The following is a 4,510-nucleotide window of genomic DNA, read 5'->3' on the forward strand; positions in this document are numbered from 1 at the left end:
CCATTGTCTCATCTGTGCTTGAATATTTTTTTCACATTTCTTCTGGAATATTCTTGCAAATTTCTGGTGCCAATATTTATGCTTCAGGCATAGCTTTTACTATTTCTGAGCCTCCGTATCCCAAGCTGGTGACGATACCAGAGACACGCTAAGTCTGAATAGCGAATACAAATCGGTCGATTCACCAAAGGGGAAAGGACACAGGATGTGATTACTTTCACTTTACGTTAAGTTTATGTGTGAGCACTTCGACCTGGACTTTTACAGACATCGAACTTCTGAGAATACCGAACACAAGAACATGAGGCTATGATGTTTGTCATCTGATTGATGAAATTATGTTATGATCTTTCTGTTTTCTTAATGTTGCTTGACGGCACCTCTGGAACAACAAAAAAAATAGCTAGCTAGCTAACAATACCTCACAGCAGGGCTGCCTCATTTTGAATCTCAGGTGAGGAAAACTACAACAATGGCCAATGAAATCTGATCACTGTATGCAAAATGGAGGAATGTGGTTTTTTATTTTTTTAATGAATGAGAGAAAAAAAAGGATTGCATGTCTGTGTAATGAAGGTGCTAACTGGATCGTGCTATGGGTCACTATTTAAAATCTTTCAGTGTATATAGTACATCATTTTCAAGTATCTTTGGTTCATACCATTGACCCGCTCCAGTTTTCCTGCTGTCCCAAAAGATCGTCCTTCACACCACCCTCACCTACATCGATGGCAACCATGGGAACTAGTTAAGTAGGCTACAATAAACATGTCACCAAATAGGTTGGCCTCAAGCCTTCATGAAGTCCTGGACTTCCTCTTTGGTAGTCCCCAGGTTGTGAGGTTGAACCAGTTTACATTCACACCCGTTACCCTGAACTCTGGATCCAGACAAGGCCGTGTACGCTGATCTTCTTTCTACACACATTACTCTGATCCATTACAGCTCTACTTCTCAGGATCTCCTGAATGATCCTGAAAGTATTCTAGACTGGAGCTAGAAATCATTAACCGACCATGGTACGGGAACTGCATAAGATGGGACAACAAGACAGGATCATAAGCCACAAGTTCTGAACATCATCTACACTAGGAGATGTAGTACCAGGGCTGTGAAAGACCTTCACCCACCTCACTAACGTTCTGTTTAAGTGCTTCCAGAAGTCTGATGGCTAAATCTCAGATGCTCGCTAAGAGCTTTGTCCCTCGGGCCATCAAATTCATCAACACATGAAGGATCCATTAAGACTCCTCACTCCATTGACAATCTGAACACAGCACTTTATACTGTTACTGCATGTATCACATCTGTATGTCAATATTCTATTTCTTTAATTCTGTTTAATTTTATATTATTTCTATTTTATTTCTTAATATTAATGGAGGAGCAGGTCTACTCACTTCACAATTCACTGCAATCTGTATATAACTGTGTCTGTGACAAATAAATTCTTGACTCTCTTGAATGTTTGTTCAGACTGGTATTGGATTTGAGTTTGCTTTCTGTCACTGAAAGTCTGGTGATCTTTATACTGACATTCAGAGCCACAAATATAGTTCAATACCATCAGCTAACTTGATTAGTTTTTAATAGGCTAGTTTTGAGGTCATTTGGACAACCTGGCAACCCACCTAAATGTTCCTCAGGCTAAAATCCCAAACTGTGAGAGCAGCCTGATGGGAACACTGTTTGTCATCTTTAATCCAAGATGTTCTGTTTATAAATGCAGACGGGACAAAACAAAATGTCTAACAGGATTAGAAAACCGCTATCAGTATATCGCCGATCTTGTGTTGGCTAACGTTGGAGAAAACGATCGCTTAATCTACAGCTTCAGCCACAGCAAAATAAAACCATGAGGAATGTTAATCTGTCGCATTGCCATCTTGCGGTCCGGGATTATTCTTGTTCAATGAATAAAACAATAAGGATTGAAATTGGAAATTCTCTAAAATCTTTCATCTCTCTCTTGACATACTGTAAGCTATAGATTAGTGAATTATCTGGTAAATTGTTAATTTTGACATACATTTGTTCATCTGTGTTTAAAGTGATATCATTAACCAGGGTTGCCAGGTTTCATAAAATGGTCCTCCATCCCAACTGTATCTCAAATTTTACTTTCTTTGCTGGTCCTGCAATGAACATGGGGCAGCGTCAATCCTGTGCCAATGCCTCTATTATGTTGAACACTAGGTGCAGTAATAATTCTACAGAACTAAAGTGAGCTGTGAGAGCATGACACAACCTTATTTCAATCCAGAGCTTGTGTTACTGGCTGTGTAAAGTTTGTAAATGTAGGTTTGTCTCAAACTTGTCTTGAGTGAGTAAGTGTGTGTCCATGGTGTATGTGATTGACTGGTGACCCTTATGTGGTGTAGTCCTTCCTCATGCCCAGTGTTACCAGATATCAATTCAATTTTAATTTTATTCAGTATGTTATATTAAATTTCAATTTTAACAGGAAGGAATCTAAGGAAGAATCAATTTGAGAGGAACCAGATTCAAAAGGGAGCCGATCCTCATGTGGGTGACAACGGAGAGTGAAGAGAAAACATTTCCCCTTTAGAATTGTGTACTACTGTATATGGTCAAAAAGCCTTTAACATGAGTTTATCTTGTTGACTTTATTTAATGTTTACTGATGGAGACTTGATGTGCAAAATGATTGCAGCAACTGCAGTCCAAAGCCATCTTAACGGTTTCTAAGTAATACCATCCACAGCATTTGCATGTATCTCCAGTATGTCCAAGTGGAGCCATCTTCAGCAAGAGAGAGATTCCAGCTCCGTAGATATGGGAATAAAGAAAAAAATATCTTTTAGACAGGTCATAATAAGTGATTTCTTTGTGCAGACTAGATCAGGATCGATTAAATGCTTTAATGGGATATTTAAAAATGTCTTATCTGATCATGTGATCAGACACATCTTCACTTTAATCTGTTATTATAACGCAGAATAATCAAATAAATCATATATCAAACAGTCTGCAAATCGTAAGCTCGGGAAAATCACAGCAATGTTCTTCTATGTCAAGGTCGAATGGGTTCGTGTTTAGACATCCGCATCGCCCTACACACACACACACACACACACACACACACACACACACACACACGCACGCACGCACGCACGCACGCACGCACACAAACACACGCACGCACGCACGCACACACGCACGCACATACACACACTTCCACGCAGTGACGGAAAGTCGACAAGGGCGAGTTGCGCACATTATTATTGTACCACAGCCAGTAAGAGATATTGACTGACCCATGTGATCGAAAAATAGATCGTTATCATGCAGAAGAATCATATATAAACCCGAGAACATGATTTAAGATACTATCAGCTATATCTTTTCATTTTAATTCGTATGTTTTGACGGTTTTTATGCTTTAAATCGGACGAGAGCAAAGAGCATTTAATCTCACACGGGTCCATCACTGTGAGGTGAAGCCTTCACAGTCCAGGAAATCAATCTCCAATTAAAACAGGAAAAATAAAACCCTCATCCTCTGTTGCTTATTCACACCCGGAAACCTCTGCACTAAATAAATAAATAAATAAATAAATAAATAAATAAATAAATAAATAATGTTTGCGCGTTTGCATTCCTCCTTAAATAAACACAGTAAATGCGATAATGATTTTTTTTGGTTTCTTTTATTGTTACATTTTGGGCTACAGTTAATTAGCTGAACACAAGCAGAGATAAAGTGCGTTTTACATCATGCACAGATTCATAAGCGATATTCTAAAATTAAAAAACAGTAATGCACATTTTAGAAATGCATAATAAATGCTAATAAATAATAATCTACTGAAAGGTTTTTATAATAATATTATATGGTAATATTTTAGGTGTTATATAGGTGTATTCATATATATTATTATTATTATATTATATTATATTATTATACATATATTGTTATATATATATTCAGTACACACAAACACACACACACACACACACACACACACACACACACACACACATATATGTATTTTATTTTTGTTAAATATATATTCAGCTGCTATATATATATATATATATATATATATATATATATATATATATATATATATAAATTATGTTTTATGTTATTTATGGATGTAGAAATGTAATAGAGATAATGGGATGATGAGTATATCTACATCTCAAACTCCAGATGCTGTTGGAACAATGATGAGAAATTGAGATTTGAGCTCAGATTAGAAATCCAAGCTTTTTAGAGAGAGAGAGAGAGAGAGAGAGAGAGAGAGAGAGAGAGAGAGAGAGAGAGAGAGAGAGAGAGAGAGGGATTCTTTGTAAACAAACAAACAAACAAACAAATAAATAAATAAATAAATAAATAAATAAATAAATAAATAAATAAATAAATAAAAGTGATACGTGCACGACCCAGGCTTTTTTTTGTAGCTCTTGTCTTGACGCCGAAAACCCCTGGAATCTCCATGGTGACGTGACACTGGCGTGCATCGTCTCAGCAGCAGCGTAGCGC

The sequence above is a fragment of the Tachysurus fulvidraco genome, chromosome 3, assembly GCF_022655615.1.
Source record: "Tachysurus fulvidraco isolate hzauxx_2018 chromosome 3, HZAU_PFXX_2.0, whole genome shotgun sequence".
NCBI lineage: Eukaryota > Metazoa > Chordata > Actinopteri > Siluriformes > Bagridae > Tachysurus > Tachysurus fulvidraco.